Raw genomic sequence first — 21,550 nt, 5'->3', positions numbered from 1 at the left:
ACTGATACATGAATTCAGCAAAGTCACAGGGTACAAATCAATGTACAGAAATCAGTTGCATTTCTATACACCAATAATGAAGCAACAGAAAGAAAATCAAGAAACTGAACCCATTTACAATTGCACCAAGAACCATAAAATAACTAGGAATAAACTTAACCAAAGATGTAAAATATCTGTTTGGTGAAAACTATAGAAAACTTATGAAGGAAATTGAAGAAGGCATAAAGAAATGGAAAAACATTCCATGTTCCTGGATTGGAAGACTAATTATTGTTAAAATGTCAATACTACCCAAAGTAATCTACACATTCAATGCAATCACAATCAAAATTGCACCAGCATTCTTCTCAAAGCTAGAACAGAAAATCCTAAAATTTGTATGGAACAACAAAAGACCCCAAATAGCCACAGTAATATTGAAAAAGAATATCAAAGTGGGAGGCATCACAATCCCAGATTTTGCCCTCTACTGCAAAGTTGTAATCATCAAGACAGTATGGTATTGGAACAAAAACAGACACATAGACCAATAGAATAGAAGAGAGAACCCAGAACTGTACCCACAAATGTATGGCCAACTAATCTTTGACAAAACAGGAAAGAGTATCCAATGGAAAAAAGACAGTCTTTTTAGCAAATGATGCTGGGAGAACTGGACAGCAACATGCAGAAGAATGAAATTAGACCACTTTCTTACACCATAAACAAAAATAAACTCAAAATGGATGAAAGACCTAAATGTGAGACAGAAAACCATCAAAACCCTAGAGGAGAAAACAGGCAACAACCTCTTTGACCTCGGCTGCAGCAACTTCTTGCTTGACACATCTCCAAAGGCAAGGGAATTAAAAGTAAAAATGAACTATTGGGATCTCATCAAGATAAAAAGTTTCTGCGCTGCAAAGGAAACAATCAGTAAAACCAACAGAATGGGAAAAAATATTTGCAAATGACATATTGGATAAAGGATTAGTATCCAAAATCTATAAAGAACTTACCAAACTCAACACCTGAAAAACAAATAATCCACTGAAGAAATGGGCAGAAGACATGAATAGACATGTTTCCAAAGAAGACATCGAGATGGCCAACAGACACATGAAAAGATGCTCAATATCACTCATCATCAGGGAATACATCAGGGAAATACAAATCAAAGTCATACTGAGATACCACCTCACACCGGTCAGAGTGGCTAAATGAACAAATCAGGAAACTATCGATGCTGGTGAGGATGTGGAAAAATGGGAACCTTCTTGCACTGTTGGTGGGAATGCAAACTGGTGTAGCCACTGTGGAAAACAGTGTGGAGGTTCCTCAAAAAAGTAAAAATAGGTCTACCCTATGACCCAGCAATAGCACTGCTAGGAATTTACCCAAGGGATACAGCAGTGCTGATGCATAGGGGCACATGTACCCCAAGGTTCATAGCAGCACTTTCAACAATAGCCAAATTATGGAAAGAGCCTAAATGTCCACCAACTAATGAATGGATAAAGAAGACGTGGTTTCTATATTCAATGGACTAGTAATTGGCAATGAGAAAGAATGAAACCATGCCATTTGCAGCAACATGGATGGAACTGGAAGGTATTGTGCTAAGTGAAATAAGTCAGAGAAAGATATATTTTTCACTCATATGTGGAACTTGAGCAACTTAACAGAAGACCACGGGGAAGGGAAGGGGAAAAACATAGTTACAAACAGAGAGGGAAGCAAACCATAAGAGATTCTTAAATACAGAGAACAAACTAAGGATGGATGGGGGGTGGAGGAGAGGGGAAAATGGGCATTGAGGAGGGCACTTGTTAGGATGAGCACTGGGTGTTTATGTAAGCAATGAACCACGGGAATCTATCCCCAAGACCAAGAGCACACTGTATACACTGTATATTAGCCAATTTGACAAAAAAAAAATATTTAAAAATTAAATAAATAATAAATAAAAATTTTTAAAAATTAAATAAATGGCCCTTGCTATGTCACAGGTCCAGAAATGAGTAGGTTCACCCAGGCTTTGAAGAGTTCACATCACAGAAACCAGTCAGATGTGCAACAAGCAATTGGTAGTGTGTACCCACACAGTTCAGGAGTGGATTTTTGCTTGTCTATACACATCAGATCTGATGGTTCCATTCAAGTCAGCTTCCTTCTCCATGGTTCCACCTGGGCTCTGCAGCCTGTAACACACTCTCACCACCAGGTAGCCACCCCCATGCAGGTCAGGCCCTCCACTCAGACACAACGCACCAGGCCCCAGGATGTCTCCAGCCCTGCCTGGTCTAACAATCTATACTTACTACCACTTATTGTTTGTTTGTTTTTTATTTTATTCCAAAAATGGCAAAATCACTTCTTTAGCTGGTCTGAAAACAAGAGTTAAATACTTATTAAGTTGTAAAAAGGAGTAAATATGTTATAAAATGTATTCTAATAGGCTTCTTCCCTCAAAAAAGCAATTTAATGAAAACAGTTTGAATTCTGTTCTATTAATAATGTGCCCAATCACTCCTGCTTTGCAAGTGACTATATGTAGATGATATTACTTTAGTACTCTATTTTTTTCTGTGCAATTAGCTGCATACATTTCCTGACAGACTAATTTATGTATTAATGCTTTTTAAAAGCAAAGGCATTTTGCATATAATTGTATTCCTTGTAATCCATCTGTTGAAAAATTTGTATGCTTCTCTGTTTATTTTCTAATGCCTTCCCTGCTCTGGGATGATCAGGCATAAGAGTCAAAATATTTTCTGGGCAAAATAAATACTAAATTAAAGGGTAATTAAAGGCCATATATGTGGCTGGTGGGACTGTCTCCACAAGATGTGGAGAGTTCTCTACTTGAACTGTTTACTACTGCTAAGTGGGAACTGAATAAAAACATGATTAAAATTGCTACTTTGGATTTGCTTGTGTGCAAATCACCTTCTGTACCAGGTGGAGGTCATTACAAGTTTGCTAAACTAGCCTGAGGAAGCATCAAACCACAGTCCTTTCAATTTAGAATTCCACTCACTTGGAACACGAATTAGAACTCCACTAACTTGGAACACGAATTTAGAACTCCAATAACTTGGAACACACTGGGCTTCATCATACTGACCTGATACACAGGCAGAATTTGCAACCACATCCAGGGCACAGCCAGGCTTTCCTCAGTGAGACTCAGCCCTTTGCCTCAGAAGAAGAATAAGCCCCTTTGTTTGTGGAGGGCTTTGAAAATTGCATAGCACGTTGATTTGCAATATTTTATTTGCTCTTTTCTCAAATATTTATTTGTTTTTGGGAGAGAACAAGTGGGAGAGGGGCAGAGAAAGAGGGACAGAAGATTCTAAGTGGGCTCTGTGCTGACAGGCTGACAGCAGCTAGCCCAATGTGGGGCTCGAACTCATGAACTGCAAGATCATGACCTGAGTTGAAGTCAGACACCCAACTGACTGAGCCACCCAGGGGCCCTTATTTGGTCTTAATCTTAATCCCACCAGCCAAAGGCCACCAGAAACACATTCGGAGTTGGGTATTTACTTGCTATGGCAAGAGAGATTACACACCACAGGGAGCCATGGGGCATCATGATGCTAAGGAGTCCACAGGGGCCTACTGTAGGATTTGGACTTATGTTAGGGACCGGGCAGCAAGGGTCTATTATAGGTTGGGTGCTGTCAGAGTGTGGGGGAAGTTCAATGAGTAGGCATCTTGGTAACTTCTATCTAGAGGCAAGAACAGATCAAGGCTGGAATTGCCACTGGGGAAGAATCAGCAGCCAGTCAAGTTAACCAGGTCAATTTTGTGGCTGCCTCAGGTCCTTGTTCAAGTTTGTGTGTAGTTTTTGTCTTGTTCCATCATGCTCATGAAGAGTCACTGAAGAGGGTTGCCATTCTGTGCAAGTGTGTGTGCTCCCCAGGAAGCCACATGACCTAGCTGGAAGCAACCAGGCTGACCTTTGGATGTTGGCTGTGTTCTGTTGTCTCACAGCCATCCCATGGGGGAAGCAGGTACTTGGGACAAAGCACTCAACAAATACTGGCTGAACAGCAGCAGATCAGATGGGAAGGAATAAATCAATGGATAGCTATGATCTGAATCATCAGCATTTTATGGATGGGCAATTCAGGCCCAGAAAGTGGTTGGAGGGAAGACAAAGATCACTTACTGCTGGGCTTAACAGCAGAGAGGAGGACCTACCCCATGCCAGGAGCTTTATGCTAATTCCCCAATAATCCTTATCCACAACTCTGTGGCCCCAGTACCCACTTTACAGATGTGGAAACTGAGGCTCAGTGAGATGAAGTGACTAACACATAATTAGAACATAATTGGGTACATAATTATATAATTACATTCATAATTAGTAGTAATCCTGGGATTTGGCCTATTTCTAATTCCAAATCATCTGGTTTTTCTACTACACTGTCTTGCTTGGGTCAGCACCCACCCTGAGAGGGGTGGTTTAAGCCTGGGGTCACAAAGCTGGTGGGTTTCTGGTACTGGGTGTGAGAATGGGAGTCTGTGTGGCTCCAGAGCTCATTATGCCCACCGCCGCCAGCCCTGAGAGACGGTAGAGGCCCAGCAGAGGCAAAGACACACATTAGGGAACAGGGGCAAGGGCACCAGAAGCCCAGGGCCCCAACAGTGTGGTGGTATAGGAAGCTCCAAGACCACGTAGGTCAGCTTCTGGATGAGATGTCCCTGAGCTGAAGGACAGGAAGAGAGCAGCTGTCCCCAGAGAGCACAATGCTTAGGGAACAGCAGGTGGGTGTTCCTGTCCCTGGTACCGAGTGAAAAATCTGAGTTCAGCAAAGGCACAGAGTTAGGATGTGGTGCAACTGACATTCAAAGTCAGGCCCACAATAGGGGGAAATGAAGGTGCCCTGTATGTATGGTCTGGCCCCTGTGAGCATTCACAGCCCAGTCCTAGAGCCTTGAGTGCTCACCAGTGGGCAAAGATGTTGCCATTCTCTCTGGGGCCCTGGTGATGCTATGTCCTCACTCTCCCTCCTCTGGCCTCTCTGATGTCGCCTTGGGCTCTCCCCTTCCCAGCCTTCTGCTGAATCCTGGTACATGGAGGTCATTTAGCTTTTTTGTGGGGGAGAAGCCTCTTTCCACTCCCCTCAAGACAGGAGCCATGCATCACCAGCAAACAGCCCTAGTGCAGCACAGCCTGGCACCACTGTGGAGTCCAGAAACTGCAACATTCCTAACCCTGCATTCAGGGGCTTGGTGTGTGCACACCAAGTCCTGGAAAACCTCCTCACCGCATGGCTCATGAATGGGGAGAAAAGTCCTCCTAACAGTGAATGTCCCACCCTGAGAACAGGGCTCAGCTTATGTTATAGGCAAACTATAGGAAAGCTGTAATGTGGGCTCTGATCTGCCATTACTTTCCTCAATCAATGAACAGAAACATCACTTGTTCTAATACACTGGCATTTATAATATTTTGTCACTAAAAGCAAAATCAAGCCAATGGATCAAAACTGTATTGTTTTTCAGACCACACACACGCAAGGGTACCTTCACACTCAAGGTTCAGGTGGAGAGCAAGTTAGAAAACATTCAATTCACCTAGAGAGAATTTTTATACTAAATCAATGGTGTTACAAAATTAAAATTAGCATACTCACACCATTTTCTCTTACTTTAAAAATAAAATATTTAGAAACAAGGATGCGAAATTATGGGATCAAATGTTTCTTGACAAAAATGATACTGTTTATCTCACACTATCAAAAGTGAAATGATGCTTAGGTATGAATCTAATAAAACATGTATAGGATTAGTATGCTTAAAATTATAAAATGCTGATGAAATAAATCGAAGACAAAACAAAAATTTTAATGCTGTGTTCAATGATTAGAAGACTCAATGTAATACAGATGCTGATACAGTATGATTCCATTTATAAGACATTCTTGAAATAACAAAATTATAGAAATGGAGAACAGATTAGTGGTTGCCAACAGTTGCAATTGATGGAGAAGTATGTCTGGCTCTAAAGAGATAGCATGAGAGAGCCTTGTAGTGGTAGAATAGTTCTGAATCTTGATTGTGGTGGTTGCTAGGAAGCTATACAGGTGATAAAACTGCATTGAACTACACATAAACGTGCATGTGCACACGCACACACACATACACACAAGAGCTTATAAAACTGGTGAGATCTGAATAAGCTTTGTGGTTTGATATTTACTGTGGTTACTGTTACTGTAAAAAGTTCTTTTTCCATGACCACCTTTTTCAAGGACAACTAAAAAAGGACAAGCTATTTTCTGAAGACTCAAGCAACTGAATTCCTAAGTCAACTGTAGATTCACCATCTAAGTGACTCTTGGAGTGAGGTAACAAGAAACTGTGACCTGAGCATGGTGGGACCAGCAGTCTGGGGGAGAACAGTACTTTTGAGCAGATGGAACCCTGTGTTCTGTGGTCATGACCTACCTGACCCATTCATAAATATGTAGATGAGACCCCTCAGTGACTAAGTGGGGATGTGAGCCCAGGTGAACCACTGACTTCCCCCAGCCACAAAGCTCTGCTCCCCTCATGCCTCCTTTCCTTCCTAGAGGGAGGCTCTTGTCTCATGCTATTTAAATACATGGCTTCAAGTTTTAATCAATGAGACTTTAGAGGACAAACATGCTTTCCACAGAAATCTTGCAGATGGAATGAAGTCTGATCACTCAGATGACAGCTTCTTCAGTGACTTTATTGAAGCATTAGCACGTTATCATGGTTGAACAAGGAAGCTGGCCTAGAATTTACAAAGTCTGTTCCAAGTATAGAAATACTTTATCCCTTAGACTTGGCTAATTCCATTCTAATTAAATCTAGATGGAACCCTTCACAGCTTCAAAAATAGAGTGAAAACTAACCTCCTCCAGCTCGACAACTCTGACCTGATACATTTGGTCTAGTTTGAAGCAAACGTTCTCGATGGAGACTTTCTCACACCTGGATGAGGACGTGTCTATTAGTTCAGGTGACATCAAAACCATTTCTTCTAAATGGACTTCACATGTTTTTGTAAACAGGAATGAGTTCCTTTCTCCTACTGGTAGAAATAACCACAGCCAAATTCTATTGTCTACTGTACCAGGCACCTTTATTTTTATTTTCCCCATTCTGCCAATGAAAATACCTAGATTCATAGAGATTAAGTGATCTTCCCAAGGTCAAAGGCCAGTAGGTGCCACAGCTGGATCTAACCCAAACTTGTGTCCAAAGTACATGCTCTTTCTACCCCATCCTGCCCCTCACTACCATGTGCTCAGTGCTGTATAGATACCATGCAAATGAAAACAAAACTAAGGCCTTGGTCTCAGGGAATGCGGCCTCACATATGCAGGACAACACAAGAGGGGTCATTGCATTCAGTTATGGTGTGTCCATCAGACCACAGAGCAGGAGAGGTTCTAAGAAGGGGATTGTCCTCTGTCTAGAGGGGCCAGAGGAGAGTGAGGCAGGGGGGAGGAGAGGAGGGCAACATTGGGCAGGAGTAGGTAGAGTGGGCATTCTGTGGTTGTTGCTAATGTGCCATGGTGACAAAGTTTATACATTTTTACTTTATTTCCTACCATCTTACTTTGACTTCCCAAAGAAAGTATTCCTGTGGGTAGAGAATCATTCAGCATATCAGGAAAGCCATGGTTTTCATGGCATCATTTGATATATTTACATTTATGTGTTTATTTTTGAGGAAAAATGAAACAGGTTTTCAGAATAGCTGACCATGAAGGTGAGTGGGTCAAGCAACATCATGATAACAGCAGGCACTATTTATTGAAGGGAGTATGTGTGATCTTTCATTTATCCATTTATTTATACCCATTTTTTTCCAGAAAGGATTTCAGAGGATGGGTACCTATCATATGCTTGAGTTTTTGCAAACCTTGTTTGTTACCACATGCCTTCAATATCCCCATGATACTTATCTAGTTAGCAGTTTGTACACAATGTGTTTCCACAAAACCTGACATTGAGGGAACAAGGCTATCTCCTAAAGCTAAACTGTACATCACGCAGAATGGACCAACACAGAGAAGCCAAACACCTACTGTGGCAAAATGGTTCCCTCAATAAGATGAGATCATTACCCGACAAAGGACAGTTACCTGAAGGTCACACACTTCATGGACCTGTAGGACATGAACTAGTTTTGTATCTAACCGAGCAAACTAATTCTGATGTTTCTTTATTAAACTACCTATAAATACCTAGCTCCTCAAATGCTCTTCAGACTGGTTTGACATTTTACTGGTTCCCCCATTAATTAATGAGCTGAATAAGCTCTTTGACATATGTTCATCATCAAAGGCATTATTTTTAACCTTAGGAAAATGATACCTTAACAGAGTAAACATGAAAAACAGGATATCTTCCTGAAGCAAGCAAGCACTTTGTGGCTGGACAAATGTGGGTTCCAATTGCAGCCTCACTACCTACCTGTTGGGACAATGGGCAAATTACTTCACTCCTAAATCCCCAGCTTCTACCCCTGTGAAATAAGGACAATATTTGCCCTGCTGTTTTATTATGAAAATTAAATGAGATAATACATGAAGCAATTTAGTACACTGGGTGAACCCAATAAATAGTGTCTATTACTGTTGTAAATATTGATATTACTGATAATACTGTCCATAAAGTCACCCTGACCCTACATAGAATTGACTAGACCAAGGGTGGAGACACCAGACCCAAACAAGGCCCATGAAACTCTCTCTCCCTCCCTCCCTCCCTCCCTCCCTCTCCCTCTTCCTCTCTCTCTGTCTCTGTCTCTCTCTCTCTCTCTCTCTCTCTCTCTCTCTCTCTTTGCCTCTTTGTCTCTCTCTCTCCCTCTTTTCCTTTCTCCTTCTCTTTCTCCACCCCTTCTCTCTCTTTCTGTCTCCCCCTCCCTTTTTCTCTCTTTCTCTCCTTCTCTGGCTTTCTGTCTGCCCTTCTCTCTCTCCCTCTCTCTCTCTCCTTCCCTTGGCCTCCCCTCCCCTCCCTCCCTCCCTCTCTCTCTCTATCCCTTTCTCTCTTTCTCCCTCTGTCTCCCTCTCACTTCCTCTCTCCCTTCCTCTTTCCCTCTCTCTCTCTCTGTCTCCCTTTCACTTTCTCCTCTCTCTCCCTCCCTCCCTCTCTCTCCCTCCCTCCCTCTCTCTCCCTCTCACTTTCTTTCTCCTTCTCTCTCTCTCTCTCTCCCTCTCACTTCCTCTCTCTTTTTCACTTTCTCCTTCTCTCTCTCTCTCTCTGTATTTCTAATTTCTAATTTCTAATTCAGAATATGGATTCAAAGGGATCAGTCTACATTTGTTAGTTATTTGAACTAAAAGTTGAAACTGAGGACACATCTTTGGTAACTGCCTTCAGTCATGTACATGAGCTTGAAGAAATAGAGGAAGTTTGCAAAGAGATTAAAAACCAAAAAAAAAATGGAAGCAGTTAATGCTGAGACAAAAGAGAGCAGATATGAAATAAATGAGACCTTGTTCCTAGAGGATATCAGTGCCCCCAAGCAGCCCAGGTCCCTGCCTGGGGCCCTGTGAATTGTCTGCCTGTGGATGCTTAATAATAAATATCTCTTTATAGATGAAACTGGGATGAAATCCTATCACAGTGAGGTGAGCTTTAATTATAACTAGTACTGCTATTGCTATTGTTGCTACTATTGTTACTATTATTCTCCCTAGGACTCACACAGAGAAGGTATCACTATGGGGTCGGGGGGCTAGATGTTGAGTGGGGCTGGCTGCTCTGGTTTCTCCAACATCAGCTCACATTGGTCCTGGAGGCCCAGCTTAGCCAAACCTCTGGCAGTCCCAGCATCAGGGGGAGGTGACCTTATAACCTGGGAACCAGATCCTCACCCCTTCCTACATGATGAAAATTAAGTTCCCTTCCAATCCCAGTTCTATAGCTCACTCTATCAACATGTACCCTTTTCAAAATTCACCAAGGAAGGAATGATCTGGAGAAGATTATGCAAATACCCCAGACTCTGCAGGTGAACCCAACTTTAATAAATATTCAGGCTCCAGCCTTTATGTGTCTGATTAACTAGGGAGGTGTTTGCTTTATAAACCTCACCTTCTGAGGGCCAGATTTCTGAGTTCATTTAAACAAGCATTTTGGGGCATGATATTTTTTTCACTTTACATACAGTAAATGCATAGATTTCATGTGTACATTTCTCTTTGATCAATGTGCACACTCATGTAGGTATGATCTGAATCAAGGTATAAAGCATGACTTGTACCCGGAAAGTCCCTGTGACACTTCCCAGTCTACCTCTGGCCCCTCAAGACAGTCACTTCTCTGATTTCTCTCTTCAGACATCATATCTGCCTGTTCTTGAACTTCATATAAGTGGAATGTTAGATTATATTACCATTTGAGTCTGGTGTCTTTCACTCAGCATAATTCTTTGAAATTCACCCTTACTGTTGCATGGATCAATAGTCCATTCATTTTTATTGCTTAATGGAATTCTGATGTATTGAGATAGTGCAATTTTGTTCACCCTTTCACCTTTTGGTGGACATTTGGGTTGTTTCCAGTTTTTGAGCCATTATACATAAAACTGCTATAAATAGTCTTACAGAAGTCTTTACATGGACATCTATGGTAATTTCTCTTGGGTGAGTACTTAAGAATGGAGCTGCTCTGTTAGAAAAATACCCAAAGCTCACCCATTGCCACATGGAGAACCACCTGAGCCAATAGAGCTCAGTCTTGTCCGGACTCACTGGGTCTGCTTTGCTATTGTCCGCTTATTCATCCTGCTTTCCAGCCAGCAATTATATTCCTTCCCCCAGAGACAAGTATTCTGCTCATGGCCTTGTCTCTTCTATTTCAGCAGGAAACTTACTCAAGGAAGACTAATGAAAATTATAGCTATTTATCCACCAAAGCTATGAAATTATACATTATGGCTCCCAGAACCCCAGATCATTGAACTGTGACAAATAGGATTGTTTCCTTGAGTACCCAGGAGTGGGAAGAGAAGTAAATGCATGTAGTAGATTTTTCTCCCTTTTATTTCATTATCAGAAGATTAAGCTATGAAAATAGCTTAGTATATTTTTAAAGTATCAATCAGGTGCTTGTTAGGAGTGTCAAAGAAAAGATGTCTCTACATTGCCATCCAGCATGCCAAATTCAATACAGAATTCCAAAATAAACAATTCTTCACGGAGAAGCCATGATGGAATGTCTCCCAAACCAGGAGACCCTAGGCTGTTTCAAGCTTTTAGGGCTCCCCCTAATGACATATCTGGGAGCTGCCACAAGGACCCTCCCTCCTTTCTGTTTAACAAGTATCCTAGAGGCCCCCACTGTGTGCAGGCCTTCAGGGGATGAAGAGACCAGATGGCATTCATGAGCTCAAGATCAGGGAATCAGGTGATGGAGGAACTTCATATATAGGGCACAGAAGGGGCCTGTCACCCTGGTTGTCCCAGAGGATGCTTCCCAGAGAACCCAGCTTTTGAGCTAAGCTTTAGGACATGAGAACACAATATCATATACCATTTATATCTTAATAAAGCTAGATAAAGAGAGATTCTGGTAAATAAGAGTAGGAAGAGATTTCCACATAGGAGGAGCCCCTGGTACAGAGCCACGAAGCCCTGAGAAAGACCCATTGTTCAGAAACTCCCCAGCAAAGTTTGATTAGAGCACAGAGGGGGAGAGGTGAAGCAGGACAGGTGCAGAAGCCAGGCCAGCTGGGGACCTGTGAGCCTTGAGGGAGCCTGGGAGCAGAGGCCCAAGAGAGAACTATGTAGGAGGGCATGCCATCCATGTGTATGAACATGTGCAAGAGTCTATGTGTGTGAGTGTGTTTCATTGTGTATTGTGTATGTGTGCATGAATCTGTGGATGTATTTGAAAGCATATGTGTTTGTGTATATGTGTGTGCAGAGTCTCACTCTTGTTCCAAGATGGAATTAGAGCCAGGTTGTACCCACTGGATCCCTGGAAAGCCAGAGTTGAGGTTAAATTCCATTTGGCAGCATTTCTAAGCACCATCTTCTAGAACAATTTACACATTTTTCATTCACCTGCACAGCAACCTAGACATTTTCATTCTTACTTTACAAAGGAGGGAACTAAGGCCCAGGAACAGTGCTTGTAAGGCAAAGAGCTAACTCCAAGTCACTTCTTTTTAATATCTGGCCACTCACCTCTGAGTCAATACCACAGGGCACTGGGTCAGGTGGCCAGGACCTTCCTTTGAATGGGGAACTCAGTCATTTCTAAAACCCCTACCTAGAGAGGAAAGTCACCCAGGCCGGCAGGTGTGGTGCTGAAATGGTAAAGAAGCATAGAATGGAAGGGGAGACAGTAGTGGAGGAAAGACTTGCACCTTCCCTATTCCAGGGTCCTCATCCCCAAATAGACAGTGGGTCAGGAATGTTCAGGCTTGGTTGGCCAGTCCAGATGACATTGAACGTGGTCATTACATGATTCTGAGATAGCACAGCTTAGCTCCGCTACAAGTGGAATGAGAGCACTGTGCACCCTCAGCCCTCTGGAGGCACGTTGCATTTGTGTCAGCCAAGAACAGACACCGTCTACGTTGTTGGGTGCTGGGATGCTGAGATTTCAGATCTAGAAGCCTCACCATAGGGAATACACGATACCCTGTGTGAGAGGAAGTTTCATTCTGCCCAAACACAGACAGACACAGGACAAAAGGGCTTGCTCCTTAAAATTCAACCCATAGTCACTGTTTTCTGTTGCCTTCTTTATACTTCCTTTTCACTTTGGAGGTTTCCACTTCAGAATACATTTTAGCCATTTTCTGGCCTTGTTTAATGCATTATTGAAAGGCTTCCTGATCACCAGGAGGAATGCATGTGAAGGAGGCTTGTCACCTCGTGATGATGTAGATTTTATCTGGCCTCTGAAGTCTGCTGTCAGCCTCCGTGCAATGACTCCAGCCTGTGTTGCCACCATGCTGAAAACACTCCATGGAAGGACCGACAGCATGAGCTCACCAAGGACCACAAGACAGAACTGATGGACCGACAAGCCACAGCAATGCCTGGCCCTCCCCAAAGACTGGAGGCTGAGGTGAAACCACTTGAAATTGGCTGTGGGAAAGAAGAAAAGAGATGCAATGGGTCACACACACTCCTAAAACAAACAGGGAAATTATTAACCTGCTCAAGGGCCGACCTGAGAACTACTTCATATGGAACCAGAGCTCAGAAGGAAGATCTCAGCCTCTTCACAGGTCAGGCTGCACGGTGAGGACCTGCTCTCAGTGTCCCCAGCTCAGACCTAACCACTTTACAAGCAAACCAAGGTGAGTATGTGGTTTCAACATGCCAAGGGCAACTCAGGAACACCACACCCCATAACCTGTCTGACTCAAGCTCTCCTGAGGTTTACTCACTGTTTGGAAAATACCATCACCACATACCAATGCCCCTACAGACCTTCCCAGACCACACATCAGTGTACAAGGCCACATCACATTCATGCAGCCCCTGACCTTGCCTGTCATCATGATGTGTTTGTTATGTTATTAAAATCGCCTTCATGTTATTTCTCTTTTCTATCCCACAGAGCATAGTACAGTCTTTTGAAAATGTAGGTGGAGGTGTTGGACTCCCTTCAGGACAATAGAGCACTGACTCCCTTCAGGACAATAGAGCACTGACAGGATGAGATTCCCTGCCTTGGTGTGTCTGAGAGAAGTGATGAGGTGCCATTTTTGGCTGGGGTTTGAGCAGGATTGCTATAGGCTGCCCCATGCCTTGGCGGCACAGGCAGGAGCAGTGAGACCAGTCAAGAGGCTAGTGCTGAATCCAGCTGACAGTCAGTGGTGGCTTAAGTCCAAGCAGTACCGGAGAAGTCAAACAAAAGTGGCCAAGTTCTGGTCATGTTTTAAAGGTAAAGCTTATGAATTTGCTGATGAAGTGTGAGTGTAAAAGAAAAGAAAGAGTAAGGGATAACCACAAAGGTTTTGGCCAGAGCAACCGAAAGGGCAGAGTTGTTCCAGAGTGAGATAGAGCAAATTACAGAGGCACAAGATGAAAGAGGGGCGGGGTCAGGACCTCAGACTTGGCCATGCACTTGGAGTTGACTTTTCATGGAGATGCAAATGGGCAAATGGAAATATTGCAGAGGAGGCTGTAAAAGTAGAAAAAGAAGCCAGCTAACTCAGCCTGGGAGACTAGAGAACTTCCTGGAGAAGGAGATGCCTGGGCTGGGGTGTTGAAGGGTCAGTAAGAGTTTGCTGGACTCCAGCAAAGGAAATAGCATGACCAAAGGAGGTGGCAGAGGGGCTGTGCAGGACCTCCAAGCCATCAGGTAGACAAGGCCCTAAGTGTGCTGGAAGCAAGAGCTGGAGCTGGAGGGCAACAGGAAGGCCAGATGGTTGTCCCACAGGCCAGGGGAAGTCGCTGAAGGACTCCCACAGGTCAAAATGTTCCATCTTCTCTGGGAAGACAATGGTAGTGTTCCAGCCCCACTTCCTCACTTCTTAACCGACACCTTCTTACACACGTTTGAGCATTTTGTTTTGTTTTCTCTCCAACTAAAGTATAAGCTCCTTAGAAGGAAGATGCCAGGTTTCAGGGAGTTTAGGAAATGACAGTTGCACAGCACTTTGAGAACCCCATGCCAGGAGTAGTTGAGTAGGGCACAGCTATCCAGAGGGGAAGGGCGCCCCAAGATTATATGAGACAGTCTGTGCAAGCACCCGACACCCAGAAGTGCCCAAGAGACGGCACCAGCTGAGGCCCTATCTGATCACCTCTTTGGCTACATGGGGTGAGGCCTTCAGGGGTGCAGGGAAAGGGGAGCATGGGCAGGGCTGGAAACACCATCTGCCCCCTGCTGTCCACGCAGCATGAGGGCTCCCACATGTTGCCTTCCAAGCACTGCTCCGTTTAAACCTCCCAGCACCTGGGCAAGACAACTTGAGGACCCCACGTCATGGGTGGCCAATGAGACCCCCAGAGAAGCAGCCAGAACACAGGTGAGGTCAAACACTAGTGACCGGGAGCAGCTGGTCCAGCTGCAAAGGTGACTATAACCCACTGGGTGTGCAGCTTCCCGCCTGAGTTAGCAGCAAGCAACAGGGCCTCAGCTGGGTGCGAAGGGAGAGAGGGAAGGCTAGTACAGACTCGAGGAACTCAAAGACCCCACCCCCGACACCCCCGCCCAGCCTTTTTGTGGGGTGACGCTGCAGGGAAAGTTAATTTCTTGGCACAAGGGGCAGTAGGGATGCCCAGGGAGCTGGCCCTGCAACCATTGCCTGCACCATGAGTACATGACCTGTGCCCTTTTAGGAGACAGGGACTGATGTGGGGGTCAGCCTCATTGACCTCACTTTCCAGCACAAGTGGCCTTGGAGTTGAACCTTGGAGGCTGACAGCAGTGATGTGGGTGATTGCAGAAGGGATCTGGGAGCTAAGGCAGGGATCCTTCCTGGACACAGCCCTTCCCTCACCCATTTACTGAGCATGTTCCCAGAGGCTGCCCTGCCTGGCAGCGCCCTAAATCCAGCTGCATACCTCAGGCATCTCCTCCAGGAGCCTTTTTACATACTGTTCTTATGATACCAGCCACCACCCCCATCGCCCACACTAAATTTGAATATGACAGATACACTGCAATCTGCTCACATACAGTATATCTACCAGGGCCTGCACTGTGTTGTCCAACTTTCACTGTGGGGAGTGCATCAAAGCAGCCATGACAGACACCTGGGCTAGAGCTGGGTCCCAAGGGAGCCCCAGGAGCAACATAAAAAGAAAAACATTGAGTTTCTGGGTATCGAGGCCTTGGGTTAAAAGCGGGTCCCTTGCCCTGGTGAACTGGAAGGGGGTAGGGTGCAAAAGGAAGCTTAGAACAAAGCACATGTTAGTCTGAGTGACTGGGGAGAATGGAAATGAAATTAACAAGTCAGCTCCCTTCACAGCTTGCCAGCAGCCTGGCATCCCTTCCTGAATCCTGACAAAGACTTTGAGATTCATGCACTCTTGCTGTCCTACAGAGGTGGGAAATGGGGCTCAGAGCGGCCCAGCAACTGGCCCCTTGAATGGCAGGGCTGAGGCTAGGCTCTGGAGTCTGGACACTTGTCTGTGAAGCTGCAGAACAGAGCCAGACTGCAGCCCTGGAGCATAGGGTCCTGTGTGCAGACACAGTGAACAAATAAATCATGTCCCACTGAGCTTGTGGCACAAGGAGGACAGGCAGGAGGCAGCTTTACAGATGACATGTCTGAACTCCTCTGGAATGTGATGGGAGTGCAGGGCACAGGGGGAGCAGAGCAAGCAGCAGACTACCAGGCCAGAGGTCGCTGGGGCTGCTAAGCTGAGATCTGGGGGACACCCATGGCACAGACAGCTTTCAGGAAGAAGCACTGTGTAGGCAGAAGTGGTCAGGGCCACTATGGCCAGGCCCAGAAGAAAGGCCTGGAGTGAGGTCCATATGGTCAGACAGCAGCACTCTCAGGATGTAGGCCTCATGGGAGGCACTCCAGGTACTGGAGGAAACTCTCAGGATCTCCCAGCAGCTCTGTGATTCTGCAGTGATTCAGGAAAACAAGATTCATGCAGAGATGCTAAATCTCTCCTGGGGCTGTGTTCCCTTTGGCTGAGGAAACAGACCCATTTATTACTGGTTACAAATGTTATGCAAAATTTAGCAGCCCAGGGTATAGCACATGCACAGGTGGGTTAACACTAGAGCAAGAATCCACTGAAAACATCTTCTGCCTGCTGCCTCTTTGTCAAACTGGCAGAGGTGCCTGGCACATGAGGTTATACCTGATCTTGAGGGGCTTGTGTACTTCACACTTCTTAGAAATTTAGTTGGTGTGATCCACATGCTTGCAATAAGTAACAAAGGAATTGCCAGAGGGCGTGCTTCTCCAGGGAGGGCCAGTAGAACTCAGCACTACCTCCAACACTTGGTCCCTGCTGCATTCTACAACCTTGTGCTTGCCACCATTCTGTTTTCCATTTTAAAATATTGTTCCAAAAGTGAAAGATGTAGGTCACAAGTCATTTTGTCCAATTCTATGGCCTTTCATCAAATCTCAAATCTCAGTGTGGCTGGAGACCTATTCCACATGAGTAGACGTGATTCTTACATACCGAATGGGTAATCTCTTGGACTGGAAATGACAGGGCTAATTTCCTGAGAAAGAAAGTGTATGCTCTGAGTGTGAGTATGTGTACATGTGTGTGAACATGCATAAACACCTAAGAGGGTGTGTGTCTTTTCCCTCCTGTTTTCATCTCTATTCATAGACAGCAATAACTCCACAGCTGAGCATCTTGAATAACTCACAGATGAAAAGGAGGGTGAATGGGCAGCAGAGCTCTGTTCTCAGGTGCTGGGGGTGAGCGTCCTGTCGTCAGGTCCTGTGGGGCTGGGACAGGATGGGCAGGGACTCTGGGCACAAAGGTTGGCCCCAGTATCCCCTTGATGGCCTGTACAATTCCTTGAATTCTAAACTGTGAAGGCCTCCGCTATCTGAACAGCAGGAAACGAGCCAGCAGCTACAGTGGTAGTTCTCCTAATCTTCACAACAACCCTCGTAGTAGGAAGTGGAGCCTCAGGAGATCAAGTTATCTATGTGACTGTTACTTTGTGCCAGGAGGACTTCCAACATTCAGTGCAAGGCAAGACAAACCAAATGTAGGATGGGAAAAAGAGGCAACAGCAAAACAAGGGTAAAACAGGGAGATGGAGACAAGAGTACATGAGGAAACACTGTGGTCTTGCTGAGAGAAGACCACCAGGCCAAGCAGAGAGTGACCACACATGCTGCTTACAATGCACGTAGGGGAAAGTGGGGCTGCCTCTTGCCCAGAAAGGCTGTTGGTAGCAGCCAAGAGGTGAGATAAACAATGTTCTCCATGGAAACTTCAGGAAATGCCTTTCTTTGTACCTCCTGTCTACACACATACCCCAGAGATTGCTGCAGGGAAGCCGACAGCCTTGGGAAGACCTGGGATGGGCCAGCAGTTTTCTGGGCAAGATAGAGGGCAAGTACCACTGTGTGGTCTAGGCTCAGTCTGATGGCCCTACAGCCTTGTGGTGTGGAAGGGCTGCTTCCATTGGGTAACATCACATGAGGTTCTGAATGAAGCCAACCTGGGCTCTGTCCCTACTCCAGTGCTGTCAGGGGATAGAGACTTAGCCTGGTACATTTGTACCAGGTCTCTAGCATGAAGTCAGGGCCACCCCTGCCCCCATGTCTTTCAGAAGCCCAATAATGGTCACTTCCCACTATGAAGAGACAGAATTCCAAGAGGGACTGACATGAGGGGCTGGGGGAGTCCCAAGCCTATCAGGAAATCTGTCTATGCTGGTCTCAAAACATCTTATAGCAGATGGAATGTGTGTTAGAGGGCACCTTCCAGTCCCCTGGGGACACCTTGCTCACTTCTATCTCCCTGAAGCCAGTGATTCAGTTCATTCACTCACTCATTTCTTCAACAAAGATTTTGAGTGCCTTCTCTGTGCAAGGCACTGGAAACACAGCAGTGAAGAAGGAGGCAGTGTCCCTGCACACCAAGTGGTCAAGTCTAGTATGTTATTCCTACTTCAGCCTTCTTTGCCACCTTCCTGCCCATGATGGGCTGTCCCTACTTGAACTGGCATCTTCCATAACTGCAAATCTAAACCTCACCTTTCCCTCAAGACCAACCTCAAGTGGAGCTGCTTCTATGCACAGTCTCCCTGATCGTCCAGTTGGAAGGGAACTCGCCCTGCTGACCCTCAGAGGTATTTGTTCTGCTCCTCTGCCATGGCTTTCAGCGTTTTTGCTTTTCCTATTTTTTTTTATTTAAAAAGAGTTGCAGATTCTCCCATGATAGTACACTGTAAAATTATATGCCTATTACATCCCTTGCCCTCAGCTCACTTCCTTCCCACTTTGTGAACTCTGGTTTATCTGCTTCCAGAGAAGTCCAGACATCAATCAAGAAGTGTGCTGTGATGGGGCACCTGGTTGGCTCAGTCAGTTAAACGTCTGACTTCAGCTCAGGTCATGATCTCACGGCTTGTGGGTTCAAGCTCCGTGTCAGGCTCTGTGCTGACAGCTCAGAGCCTGGAGCCTGCTTCAGATTCTGCATCCCTCTCTCGCTCTACCCCTCCCCTGCTCATGCTTGCTCTCTCTTTCTCTCTCAAAAGAATAAATAAACACTAAAAAAAATTTTTTTTTAAAAAGAAGTGTGCTGTAATGACAAGAAAAAGAAAAGCTCCTGTCCCACTGCACAGCCCACAATGATACACCTTATATTTTTGGCTGGAGAACAGATAAGTTACCATGGAAATATGCTTCCTGAAGGAATCCATTATGATGGAACATTCATTTACAGACTTCAGATCCCATATCACAATTGTAGTTAAATAATTATTGGTGATGATTTTTTGGTAAGTTTTCAAAGATTCTGTTTTGGTGGTAGGTGCACATTAGGGCAGATTTGTGCTAATATTCTACAGTACACAGAATTGAGTTAATATTCCACAATACACAGAATATGCCCTGTCTATATCCATATTAGTATTTATTTATAGGTATGTCTAGTCAATATGGACATAAGTATAGATGATGGAGAGATACAGACATATAGATAGCTCCCCTTCATTTCTTGTTCCCATTTCCATTCCCCAGATACACTCAACGGATTTAATATATGTCCTTAAATATGCATACCTCTTCATAAAATATATAGTACCGTTTTGTATATATGCTTATACTGTAAATTACATGACTTATATTAGGCTTTAAAATTGCATTCTGTTTCTTCTTATACTTTCATTTGATCATGGGTTTAATTTGTATCATTTTGCTTTATATGAATCTAAGTTTTACTTCTCAGTGTTGTGCAGTGTTATTCCACAGTTTGCTTCCACCTTATTTTATATCCAACACCAGATAGTAAACACCAAGTTGCTTCACTTCATTCTGTCATAAACAAAAGGACAGATCTCCTTATGCACATTTCCTGACAGGGCTGATTAAGGATTTCTCTGAGGCACTGAGCTGGAGTTGGGTTGCTAGTCATGGGGTGTGTGCTCTGGATTTCATCAAGTTCTCTGAGATGGCCAGAGAGTCTACATTCAAGTTCCTGTCTGTCCACATCCTTACCAATACATGATTTTATCCTTTCTCTAATTGTTTTCTTGTTGGATGTGAAACAGCTGCTTGTTTTAATTTACGCTGTGACATTGGCTCATGACTTTGTTATCATCTGGGCTTCCACTTCTATGAATTACCTATTCGTTTCCTTTCTGCTTCTCTATTGGAGTGCCCCTTCTTTTCCTTGTAGTGTGAAGGGGCTCCTGTTGGCTTTGCCTGTTTCTATTGCCTTTCACTACTATAACCCTTACTGAGCAGAAACCCTTCATTCAGAGGTAATATGCAACAATTTGCATTATGGTTATGATTTAATAGCTTCATTCAGTGATTATTTATTTCATCCCTGTCGTCCTCCACTGGGCTCCAAGAGTAGGAACCATGGAAGTCTTGCACCCCCAATGTCTGCAACAGCCCTTGTTATATTAATTCATGAATCAATATTCAGAGAATGAATAAGGCTGGCACCTGGCACATTGTAAGTGCTCAGTAAATGGAAGTTATTTTTTTTTTTTGAGATTCCATTTGTATTTATTTATTTATTTATTTATTTATTTATTTTTAATATGAAATTTATTGTCAAATTGGTTTTCATACCAATTTGAAACACTCAGTGCTCCTCCCAACAGGTGCTCTCCTCAATGCCCATCACCCACCCCTCCCCTCCCTCCCACTCCCCATCAACCTTCAGTTTATTCTTAGTTTTTAAGAGTCTCCTATGGTTTGGTTTCCTCCCTCTCTAACTTTTTTTTTCCTTCCCCTCCCCCATGGTCTTCTGTTAAGTTTTTCAGGATCCACATAAGAGAAAAACATATGGTATCTGTCTTCCTCTGTATGACTTATTTCACTTAGCATAACACTCTCCAGTTCCATCCACGTTGCTACAAAAGGCCATATTTCATTCTTTCTCATTGTCAAGTAGTATTCCATTGTGTATATAAACCACAATTTTTTTATCCATTCCTCACTTGATGGACATTTAGGAAGTTATTATTTTTAATGAATGGGATTTTTCTCAAGGAAAGGCTCTAAAGAAATGTAATGAAGGAATCTTCTTCAGAGGGAAACACAAAATCAAAACTAAATAAATGGAAGTTAAAATACCATTGAACTCCAGAAAACAGGGAAGATTTCTGGATTTTCTTAAGAGTTTTGAATGTTTTCCTTTAGTGCAGAAAGCCTCTGTGAGAAATGGATCCAGATTTCCCAACTGGGAATAGCATTGTCACAGCAGGGTTTGTTTGTTTTTGTTGTTGTTATTGATTGGTTGTTTGTTTTGATTGGGTTTGGTTTTGAAATAGAAATGTTACCTTTATGCATGGGTAATGTGGAAATCCAGGATAATATGCCATGTCTGAGTGATTCCAGTGCAATGCAGTGATACTGTTGTTGGAATCCATATAGAATGTGTGATTAGCTCCTCTAATTCAAGAATAATGTTCTAGAAGTACA

This window comes from Panthera pardus, unplaced genomic scaffold (assembly GCF_024362965.1).
Source record: "Panthera pardus isolate Hobbes unplaced genomic scaffold, ASM2436296v1 HiC_scaffold_10, whole genome shotgun sequence".
Taxonomy (NCBI): Eukaryota; Metazoa; Chordata; class Mammalia; order Carnivora; family Felidae; genus Panthera; species Panthera pardus.
The sequence above is the reverse complement of the archived record's forward strand: the minus strand, read 5'-3'. Positions refer to the sequence as shown.